The following is a 12042-nucleotide window of genomic DNA, read 5'->3' as shown; positions in this document are numbered from 1 at the left end:
AGGGGTTACCATTGACCAGAAACTGAACTTGACTAGCTATATAAATACTGTGGCTACAAGAGCAGGTCACTAATGCCCAGTTTGGGTTCCGCCAGTGCAATTCAGCTCCTGACCTCTACAGCCTTGGTTCAAACATGGACAAAAGAACTGAACTCCCGAGGCGAGGTGAGAGTGACTGCGTTTGACATCAAGGCTGCATTTGACCGAGTGTGGCATCAAGGAACCCTAGCAAAACTGGAGTCAATGGGAATTAGGGGGAAAACTCTCCACTGGTTGGAATCATACCTACCCCAAAGGAAGATGGTTGTGGTTGTTGAAGGTCAGTCACCTCAGCTCCAGGATATCACTGCAGGAGTTCCTCAGGGTAGTGTCCTCAGCCTATGTCCTTCCTTCTATCATAAGGCCAGAAGTGGGGATGTTCGTTGATGATGGCACAATGTTCAACACCATTCACGACTCCTCAGATACTGAAGCAGCCATGTCCAAATGCAGCAAGACCTGGACAATATCCAGATGTGGGCTGACAAGTGGCATGTAACATTTGTGCTACACAAGTGCCAGGAAATGACCATCTCCAACAAGAGAGAATCTAACCAGACCCCTTGACATTCAATGACATTACCATCACTGAATCCTCCACCATTAACATCCTGGGGGTTACCATTGACCAGAAATTGAACTGGACTAGCCATACGAAATACTGTAGCTACAAGAGCAGGTCAGAGGCTAGGAATCCTGCAACGAGTAAGTCACCTCCGGCTCTCCAAACCTGTCCACCATCTACAAGGCACAAGTCAGGAGTGTGATGGAATACTCCCCACTTGCCTGGATGAGTGCAGCTCCCACAACACTCAAGAGGTTTGACACCAAAGCCCGCTTGATCGGCACCCCTTCCGCAAACATTCACACCTTCCACCACCGACGCACAGTAGCAGCAGTGCGTACCACCTACAAGATGCACTGCAGGAATCCACCAAGGCTCCTTAGAGAGCACCTTCCAAACCCACAACCACTACCATCTAGAAGGACAAGGGCAACAGATAGATGGGAACACCATCCCTGGGAAGTTCCCCTCCAAGTCACTCACCTTCCTGACTTGGAATTATATCGCCGTTCCTTCATTGTTGCTGGGTCAAAATCCTGGAACTCACTTCCTAGCAGCACTGTGGATATACCTACACCACATGGACTGCAGCAATTCAGGAAGTCAGCTCACCACCACCTTCTCAAGGGCAACTAGGGATGGGCAATAAATGCTGGCCCAGTCAGCGAAGCCCACATCCCTTGAATTAATAAAAAAAGTCCAGAGGCTAGGAATCCTGCAGCAAGTAACTCATCTCCTGACGCCCTGTAGGCTGTTCACTATCTACAAGGCACAAGTCAGGAGTGTGATGAAATACTCTCCACTTGCCTGCATGAGGGCAGCTCCAAGAACACTCAAGAAGCTTGACACCATGCAGAACAAAGTAGCCCGCATTATTAGCACCCCTTCCACAAACATTCACTCCCTCCACCACCAATGCACAGGAACAGCACTGTGTATTATCTACAAGATGCACTGCAGAAATTCAACAAGCATCATTAGACTGCACCTTCCAAACCCATGACTGTTTTCCTCTAGAAGGACAAGGGCAACAGATACCCAGAAGGAAAAAAACAGTTCGGCCCAGCATTCTTATTTCCCAGTTTTTACTGGTTTTTCCTTCCGGGTACGTGGGAACACCACCATTGGAGGTTCTCCTCCAAGCCACTCACCATCCTGACTTGAAAATATATCGCCGTTCCTTCACTGTCGCTGGGTCAAAATCCTGGAACTCCCTTCCTAACAGCACTGTGGGTGTACCAACGCCATTTGGACTGCAACGGTTCAAGAAGGCAGCTCACCACTACCTTCTCAAGGGCAATTAGGGATGGGCAATAAATGCTAGCCTAGCCAGTGGTGCCCACATCCCATGAAAGAATAATAAAAGCTGCACGTGTGATCCATAGTGCAGTATTTTGAATTGTATGCATATGGGATTTTGCTTTGATGTCCATGTGAAGTATGTTGGATGTCAACCTTGGCTCATTGGTCTCTGAGGCAGAAATTGTGGATTCAAATCTTACTTTAGACACTAGAGCAAATAATCTAGACTGACACCAGTGCAATATTGAGTGAATGCTGCAGCATTTTCCAGCTGAAGTGTTAAACTGAGGTCACTTCTGCTCTCTCAACTGGATGTAAAAGATTCCAACAAAGAAAATAATGATTGAACTTTATAAATCACTGGTTATGTCTCAGCTGGATTATTTGTGGACTGTTCTGGATGTCACACTTCAGGAAAAATGTAAAAGCCTTAGAAGAGAACAAGATTTACAGGCTGTTACCAGCAATGTAGAACTTTAGTTATGAGGAAAAGTTGGAAAAGTTAGGACTGTTCTCTTTGAAAAAGAGAAGGTTAAAGGTTGCCCAAATAAAAGTTTTTAAGATGATGAGAGACTTTGATAGAGATGAGAGAGAAAAAGCTATTCCTTCTGATAAGTTGGTCAATAAGCAGAGGCTATAGTTTTAAAGTAAAAGATTGACAGGAGAGATGAGAAGAAATTGTTGGGAACTGGAAAGTTGTACCCACAAAGGCGTTGGAAGCTCATTGCATGAATAATTTTTAAAGGGAGTTGGACAAGTCCTCGAGGATGAAGAACTTATGGGGTTGTGGACAAAAAGCAGGGTGTGGGACAGAAAACCTTTTGGGAGATGCCTCCAAAGGACCCACAGGGCCAGGCTTCCCACATGGTGTGGGACTCCCCCTCCATGGTCAATTGGCCACTTAAGGGCCTCAGTAGGCCCAAGGCTGAGTGAGCCTCCATTTGCCTGCCCTGCCCCCTGTAAAATTTCAAACAGGGTGGGATGCTGGGGGTTTTGGGGGTGGGGAGCAGGGGGGGGGAGGTGAGGCTGGTAGGCAGCGGAAAGGCCATCGGCTAGATTTTAAGTACCCCCACATCTTCAAACCTGCCAGTGGGGAGGGTAAAATCCAGCCCCATGGTTCAATTTTTTTTATAAAAAGCCTTCTAATAAAAGAATAATTTTACTCATACTGCAAACAAATAGCTTAGTGTCTACTGAATAGAAATATAAAATTAATTGCAGCAAAGATCCCCAAAGTCTTATAGGTTTGATGCCTACAATTAACATTGATAAAGAAAACTTACGAAGCATAATGCTCTGCTGGGTGGGGCTAATGTAATGAAGTAGCGGGAGAAATGTGGATGTGTAGAACTGTGTTCCTGTGGCTTTTTACTCATGTGAGTACTCGACGGAGCAGACAGGTTTCACCAAGAAACAACCAAACTTTATTACAGAGAGCTTTCAGGTGCTTCATGCTCGATCAGCACTCTCAACAGAAAGCCCCCCCGCCATATTGCCCGCACTTAGGGCTTACTGGTCGGAGCCTTAACAGAACATCACATGACCCCTGATAAACAGCAGAAGGGGCTATACCCTCAGCACATTCCCTCCCCCTTTATTTTTTTTCAATTTCTAATAACAGGGAAACATTTGGACATCCAACTGCATAAACATATATACAATGTCAGATGATTAAAGATCAATTTTATGGCAGTGGGATTTTACATTCCTGACAAAGTCAATGGAGTTTAGAATGGCTCGCCACATTTAACGGCCCCGTCCCCACCATGACAGGGCCGTAAAATTCCAGCCCAAGTCTCTGAGGTTCTCTCCTTATACAGCTAGAGCGGCAAAGCTCTACCACTTGAGGTTCCTCAAAAGAATCAACAGGACCTAGAACTGCAGCATGAGACACATCATTGGAATGTGGCAGTTCAGGGTTTGGTAACTCTACAGAGGCATTGGGCATGTCTATTCTAGGTCGATCAGTCACCTCAGGAATTGACGGTTCGACGTTAATCACAGGTGGAATAGTTGGTTGCTGGAATGTCGCTCTGACAGGAATATGGTCTACATGCTCACGGACAATTCTATCTCCCACTTATATTTGGAAAGATAATGAATCAGTCTCTGAAATAAAGGTTCCAGGAGCCCAACAGGATCCACTGCCGAAAATTTGCATAAATACTGTGTCACCTACAGTGAATGTGTGAGTTTTGCTGTGTATATTGTGGTTCAATTTTTGATTATTCTGATGATGTTCTACCTTCCCCTCTAAATTTGGAAACACTAGGGGAAGAATTTTCACATTGGCGTGCGGGGGCAGGCCCCACTTGCCGAGGCGTAAAATGACGCGCGGTGACGTCAGGCATCCCGATAAAAAAATCACATTCCGATCCTCTGATCGGCGGGCACATACTGGAGTCGGCTGTGCACCCGCCGAACTGTCAAAGGCCTGTTAAGGCCATTAGGAGAGTAATTAAATAATTGACAGGGCTGCCCGTCCAACCTTAAGGTTGGCGGGCAGACGAAGAGCCCAAGCGGCCTTCGCAATTTTCATGAAACCTCATCCACGGGCGGGATGAGGTGTCATGAAAGTTTTATTAAATTAATAAATATTTTCCACACATTTCATAAACATGTCCCAGCTCCTGTGACACTGTCACATGAGGGGACATGTCTAAATAATTTTAATCTAACTTTTTAAAAAACTTTTATTTTAGACTTAATCTCCCTGAGGCAGTTCCATGTCTCAGCGAGATTTCTGCGCTGTGCAGGCCCCGACTCTCCCTCCTCCCTCCACCCGCACTGCACTACTGGGCATGTGTCACGCTCGGCGGGCCTTAATTGGCCCGCCCACGTAAAATGGCGGCGTGTAGCCGATCGCAGGCGGTGATCAGCTCCATGCCCGCTACCGACTGGCCTGCCCAACAGGCAGAAGATTCTGTCCCAGTTGTAACCGTGTATGTAGGCGGCATTTCATCAATATTTCAGATGGTGCTGAACCCGTAGTCAAATGTAGTGTTGTATAATAACTGAAAAAAAAAACGGGAAAGTCAAGATTCCAGAGTGCTTTCCAATAGCTTTTTCATACCAGACTTAAAAGTTTGTACTGCCCTCTCGGCTAGGCCATTTGATGAGGGATGGTAAAGAACTGTTTGAAATGTCTGATTCCATTTAGATCCATAAATTTCTGAAACTCTGTGCTGGTAAAAGTGGTGCCATTTTCTGAAACAACAAGTTCAGGTAGGCCATGTATGCTGAAACTGTGACGTAGCGTCTCTATAGTTGTGTTTGACGTTGGCGACTTGACTTTATATACATCCATCCATTTGGAATGTGCATCTACAATTATCAAGAACATGGTACCCAAGAATGGTCCTACATAATGTATATGTAATAGAACTCAAGGTCGACCAGGCCACTCCCACGGATGCGGGGGAGCTGGAACACGCAACTTCTGTTGTTGCTGACAGTGGAGATCAAACTTGACCAAGTTTTCAATGCCTGGCCACCAAAAATAGCTTTGCGCAAGCATTTTCATTTTTGATGTGCCCGGATGGACAATATGGAGTTCTGTCAAGAGCAGCTCTCTGCCTTGTGGTGAGACCACCACTCTTGACCCTGTTATGACTGATGCAGTTGGTAAAGCGGAGTTATTTAAAAATCCCAGAAGGAAACTTTAAACAACTGTCATAATCTATAATTTTAAGCATTATGTTTGAGATGCGTTTCTAAATTCAGGAATCACACCACCAGTTCTCAAGGTTTTACATTAAACTAAATGAAACATTTTATTAACTTACACAGGTTAAAATATATATACACATGGCTACAAATTACTGCTATCATGACTTTTAACAAATTACCAAACTAATCTCCATTAAGGCAACAGCAATCCATAAACTTAACAAAACACCAGGCAAAGCATTTTAACCGTATGAATTGAAAATTAGGTTATTTTCACTTTGGCTCCTTGCAGACACAGTAGTCGGCTTACAGGCTTTGATCTTACATTGCCTCTGCCCTGCAGACCCAAAAACTGCTAAAGTTATACCAACCACTACTTATTGAATGCAAATTCTCATTGTCTCACCAGCCTCTTTGAACTCCCCCTTTTAACAATGAAACCCCTTTCATAATACCAATTTTATTAGTAATATATTCATATTGCTTGGTAGCTGCTAGATAGGCATCAAGTTTTCACCCCACTTCTTGAATGCTCTATTTAAAAACTGTAAATGCACGTTATCTCTCTTATACATCAAAACTAGTACACATCAAAGCACCCAGACTAGCTGGCTTTAATCCAATTAAGACACACCCACAGACGAAACCCCTATTTTAAAAGAAAAATATTTTCCAAAGTATTATATACATTAATAGCTTCATGACAGCCCCCACAACAAAATCCCACCTTGGCAGCTGAATTGCATCTGTCTGACATGGAATGGTCTCAATTCTTCAGATACAGACAAGTTTGGCCATCCTTTTCAGACAAAGTCTCTGACTTGCGATAATGTTGGATCTCTGATTGTCCAATTTCTCAATTGTTTCGCACACACAGGTGAAGAATCTAAGAAATTCAATAATAGCACTAATTCCTGTGGAAGAAGAGTATGCACAATACTGTCTGGCAACAGGAGACAACTGAGTGCATCTGCATTTGCAATTTGTTGGCCAGGACAGTACATAAAAGTATACTCACATGCAGATAATGTCAGAGTCCATCGTTGTATCCTTGCTAATGCTATTGGCGGATGGCCTTGGCCTCGCTGAATAAACCCATTAATAGTTTATGATCTGACACAATGGCGAAATGGTGACAATGTAGGTACTGGTGGAATTTCTTCACCCCGAATACCACTGATAAACCTTCCTTTCCTGGCTGGGAATAACTTTTCTTGGCCGAGGAGAGGTTTCTTGAGACATAGCCAATAAGCCTTTCAGACCCATTTTCCATTTTATGGGATAACACAGCTCCCACCCTGTAGGGAGAGCCGTCACATGTTAATACCAGCTCTTTCGACAGGTTGTAGTGTACCAATAGACACAATGAATGCAACAGTTCCATTGCTTTCATGAAGGCTTCCTCCTGTTGTGGTCCCCAAAGCCAGCGGTGGTTCTCTTTTAGTAAAGAGTGTAACAGTGTCAACACAGGTTCGGTAAGAAGCGGCTATAGTAGTTGATCATGCTCAGGAAGGACTTGAGTTCTGTTACATTGGATGGTAATGGCGCATATTTTATTGCGTCAACTTTGCCTTCCAACGGGTGCAGTCCCATGGCATCCACCAGGTGGCCTAGATAAGTCACTTCTGTTTCCTGAAATGTGCACTTTTCCTTCTTTAACAGTATGCCAGCTTCCATAAACCCCCTTAGCACCTCATCCAAGTTTGTCAAGTGTTCTGTCTCAGTTAACCCCATGATGAGGACATCACCTTGATATACAGTTACTCGTGGGAGTCCTTGCAAAAGGCTCTCCATCATTCTCTGGAAGATAGCACATGCAGATGAGACCCCGAAGGGTAGATGGGTGTACTGATAGAGACCCTTTTGTGTGTTAATGGTTACGTACTCCATCAATGTGCTATCGAGCTCTAGTTGCTGGTAAGTGTGGCTCATATCCAATTTCATATAGGTCTTGCCTCCAGCCAGTTTGGCATACAAGTCATCTATCCTTGGGATAGGGTACTTGTCTAGTTTGGCTGCTTTATTCATGGTCAATTTATGGTCTCCATAGATATGTATGGTGCAGTTGGGCTTAACCACTGGAACTATGGGTGCAGCCTATTCTGAGAATTGAACAAGTTGGATAATGCCCAGCTTTTCTAACCGACACAGCTCCTCGTCAACCTTTTCTTTCAACATATAAGGCACAGGTCTTGCCTTAAAGAAGCAAGGAGTTGCCTGTGGCTCCACATGTATCTTGGCCTGCATGCCTTTTAACTTCCCTCGTTCATCCCGAAAAACCATGTTGTATTTTCTTAGGAGTTCTGGAACTCCATCAGATTCGATGTGAAATATCTCAGACCAGTCAAGCTTGATTTTCTGTAGCCAGTCACAGCCTAGAAGACTGGGTCCTTCTCTTTTCACAATTACTACAGGCTGCTAGGATGTCTGTTGCTTGTAAGAAACTGGTACTTTGCTGATGCCCTTTACCTGAATGAATTCTCCCATGTATGTCTATGATTTAGCGGTTGTCCGCTCCAGGTTTATTGGCTATCTATCTTCATTGAGGTACCTGAAAGTGTGCTCCCCCACTACCGTAGTTGAGGCACCCATATCCACTTCCATTATTAGTGGCTTCTCGTTAACTTGGATTGTCATAGTGATAGGTTTGGTTTTCACAGCAGTTACGTTATACAGGGAATACATGTCGGCATCAGCAGCTCCAGTCTCTGCTGTATTCTTTAATTCGATCATGCTGGTTTGCTGCTTTGTAGGCTGCTTCAACTTTGCCTGGCATTGCCTTACCATGTGACCTTTCTTATGGCAGTAATGACATTCTGCCTCCTTGAATTTACAGGTGTCCAGTCCATGGTCACCCCCACATATACAACAACTTAATCTTGAAGTCGCTGCTAAAGCATTTCTACTAGGCTTTTTCATGTTTCTCACAGCGGACATTGAATCTCGCTTCGATGCTGTGGGTCTAGTTCTCACACCACGCTCGGCAGTAGGCTCCTGCCCCACATAAAGTACGGCGTCATGTTCTATGTGCTGCAAAGCCTGCAGCACTTTCCATGGCGAGGGGGATTTCTAGGCCGCACTTAAATCGATGTTGACCTCGGTGAGCGAACGGCACTGTATGACATCGACCTGAACTCCACAAACTAATTGGTCCCCAGCATATCATTTAACGTGTGCCCAAATTCGCAGTATTCTGTTAACTGCTTCAGGTTCGCTACATATGTTGCAATGGACTCTCTTGTGGCCCTAATTCTGGAATTAAACTTAAAATGCTGCATTATTACGGATGGCATTGGCTGGAAGTGCGTTTTCACGAGGTTCATAATTCATTATAGGACTTAGCATTGGGCGCGCTTGGGGCTGTCAGGTTGGGAATGAGATTGTATATCATACACTTAAAAGGATGGCTTTCTGCTTTTCCTCCACGGTAATTTCATTCGCTATGAAATAAAATCCAAGGCGCTCTACATACTGGCTCCAATATTCCATGGCCACATCATATGGATCAATTCGGTCAAAGAGTGGCATGACTGGTGAGTAGTCTATTTTTTTCTTATCATGTCAGTAACAGGGTGAGGTGCAGAGTTGAAGCTAATTTTACCCTCATCACCAAATTTAATGACTTGACGGAGCAGACAGGTTTCAACAAGAAACAACTAAGCTTCATTACAGAGAGCTCGATCAGGACTCTTAACAGGAAGTCCCACCCCCGGATTGCCTGCACTTAGGGCTCACTGGTCGGAACCTTAACGGAACATCACGTGACACCTGATAGACAGCAGGAGGGGCTATACACTCTGTTACCACAACTCAGCACTTATTTCATTTACAAAAACTGATTAGACATCAATGAAACTGATCAGCAACTCTAGGAAGGTCATCTCTAACTGGCTAAGAGCATTGGCCTTTCCAGCACGCATCTGTCAGAATTGTGGCAGAACACTGGGAACTCGGCCAGCACCTGCAAATATTAGGTCTTGACTTTCAGCCCAGGATTTTGAGAGGAATGTTTGTTTGGTAAGAAACTTCCATTGACCACAGTGAGCCCCTGACGTCAAACGGGGTGTGGTCAGAGAGGGAATTTCCAGGCCAGAAATTTCCTTAGCCCAGCCTGGATTATACTTGACAACCAGTGCACTGGGCAAAATGAGGATTGCCTTATCTGGAGTGCATATGGAGACCACATAAGAACATAAGAAATAGAAGCCAGAGCAGACTATACAGCCCATTCAGCCTCCTCTGCTATTCAATACGATCATGGCTGATCTTCGGCTTCAACTCCACTTTCCTGCCTGTTCCCTTTTTCCCTTGATTTCCTGAAAGACCAAAAACCTGTCTATCTCAGGCTTAAATATGTTCAATGATAGAGCATCTACAAGCCTCTGGGATAAAAAATTCCAAAGATTCAACACCCTGTAAGTGAATAAATTTCTCCTCATCTCAGTCCTAAACGATCAGCCCCTTATCTTGAGACTGAGTCCCTGTGTTCTAGACTCCCCAGCCAGGAGGAATAACCTCTCAGTGTCTACCTTTGAAGCCCTTCAGAATCTTGAATGTTTCAATAAGATCACCTCTCATTCTTCTAAATTCCAGGGAACATATATCTAATTTACTCAGCCTCTCGTCATAGGACAACCCCCTCAGCCCAGGGACCAATTTAGTGAACCTTCATTGTACCACCTTGAATGCAAGTATATTGTTCCTTAAACATGGAGACCAAAACTGTGTACAGTAGTCTAGATGTTGTCTCACCAAAAACATGTATAATTGTAGCAAGACTTCCTTTTTCTTGTAAACCTATCCCCTTGCAATAAAAGCCATCTTGCCATTTGTCTTCCCAATTGCTTGCTGTATCTATATGCTAACTGTCTATGTTCCTTGTACAAGAATACTAAATTCCTCTGAACATCAACATTTACAAATTTCATGCTTTTTGAAAAGTATTCTGCTTTTCTATTCTTACGGTCAAACTGAATAACCTCATGCTTCCCACATTAGACTCTATCTGCTACCTTGTTGCCCAATCATTTAACTTGTCTATGTCTCTTTGCAGCCTCTTTGTATCCTCCTGACAGCTTACATTCCCACCTAGCTTTGTATTATCAGCAAACTTAGATCATCTAGAGGTCTTGGCCTTCACCTCTGAAGAAAAAAATCCTGAAAAGGTTTCTGCAGGGGCTGAAAGGAGCAATTGCCCAGTGTTGCACTACCCACCTTTATGAACTAACCTGTGCCCAAAATACATCCATGGTAGTGTGGTTACCAGCAGAAATATATCTGTTAAAGCTCTCTTGAACCAGATACTTGAGCAGGATCAGCAACAGAAATTTCTCATTGGGATAGGTGTTTTGGGCACATATTTGCTGTGTGAAACTTTGTAATCAGTCAAAGTGAGTGAATATATTTTGTATCTCAGTGTTGCACTAGCCTGTATGTTGGGAAGGAGCAGGGAGGTGGAAGGTGGTCCTCGAGTAATTATGTCAAGATCTATGGCCCTGTTTCCACAGGAATAAGGACCAAGCATCATCATTAAGGCTTTTTGGACCACATCCAGAATGAGGAAGCAGAATATGTAGGGAAAGAAACTATTCTTTTATTCCTCTGTTTAAAAGAGAGGGATAGAACTTGTGTTTTGTGCCTTGGAGATATACAGAGATGATGCCAGTTTCTATATATGAACAATTATTGACAGTGCTCTGAAAATGTCTGCAGAAGGCACCAGCTTCCAGCTTACTTGTATTGTGCTTCGCAGTAACACACCCAGGTTTGACTAATAACGCACAGAAGAGAGTACAGTCAACAGACACACATAATCAACCATCAAACAATTGAACAATTAAATGTTGCAAATCTTTTGTGTTGTATGGGATCTAAATGCTTCAACTGACTTTCATACATTTTGCTACAAGTGGTTGTGTTGAACAACTGGATTTATTGAACTGCTTTAATCTGCCTTTGGGATATAAGACCTGTGACCAACAATCAATAGAATGCACATAGGGATGGCCTGCTGCGCTGCAATTGGCTGAATATAGACAAATTTTAACTGAATTTAAAGTATTTCAAAGTAGTTGCAACAGCAGCAGGAAAAGCACATCACGGTCAGGTTTCAATTGACTGCTGATCAAGTTCAAGTTTAAGTGATTAGCGCTGGATTAATGAGACCGCAGGTGCTTGTGTACCCAAGTTTGCTATGTGATGAATAGCCCTGAACGGGTACAATCATCAGAAACCGCCATGCTGACCTAGTTTTATGGGCAGGTGCTTCTTCCAACAAATGGACTTTGAACCAGAGGCCTCTCAATTTCATAAAGGAAAAGGAATGATGCCTCAGGGATTGCACTAATTTTGCTTTAAAGCAGCATGCTGCAAGCAACACACAACTTCGAATGAGAGGTAGAAGCGCATAGGTACAAATTTAAATAACTGATAAAATGTTAATACAGACAAAATCAAACAAAGCACAC

General features: G+C 43.8%; 1 protein-coding gene across 1 annotated transcript in view; it reads left to right on the top strand.

Moving 5' to 3' along the window:
• The window catches only part of thsd7aa (thrombospondin, type I, domain containing 7Aa), a 536154-nt gene that overhangs the window by 227625 nt on the left and 296487 nt on the right, over window positions 1–12042 (top strand). The gene's annotated exons all lie outside the window — the stretch shown is intronic.

The sequence above is a fragment of the Cetorhinus maximus genome, chromosome 3 (assembly GCF_964194155.1).
Source record: "Cetorhinus maximus chromosome 3, sCetMax3.hap1.1, whole genome shotgun sequence".
NCBI classification, from domain to species: Eukaryota; Metazoa; Chordata; class Chondrichthyes; order Lamniformes; family Cetorhinidae; genus Cetorhinus; species Cetorhinus maximus.
This window is presented reverse-complemented; position numbering and strand designations above follow the sequence as displayed.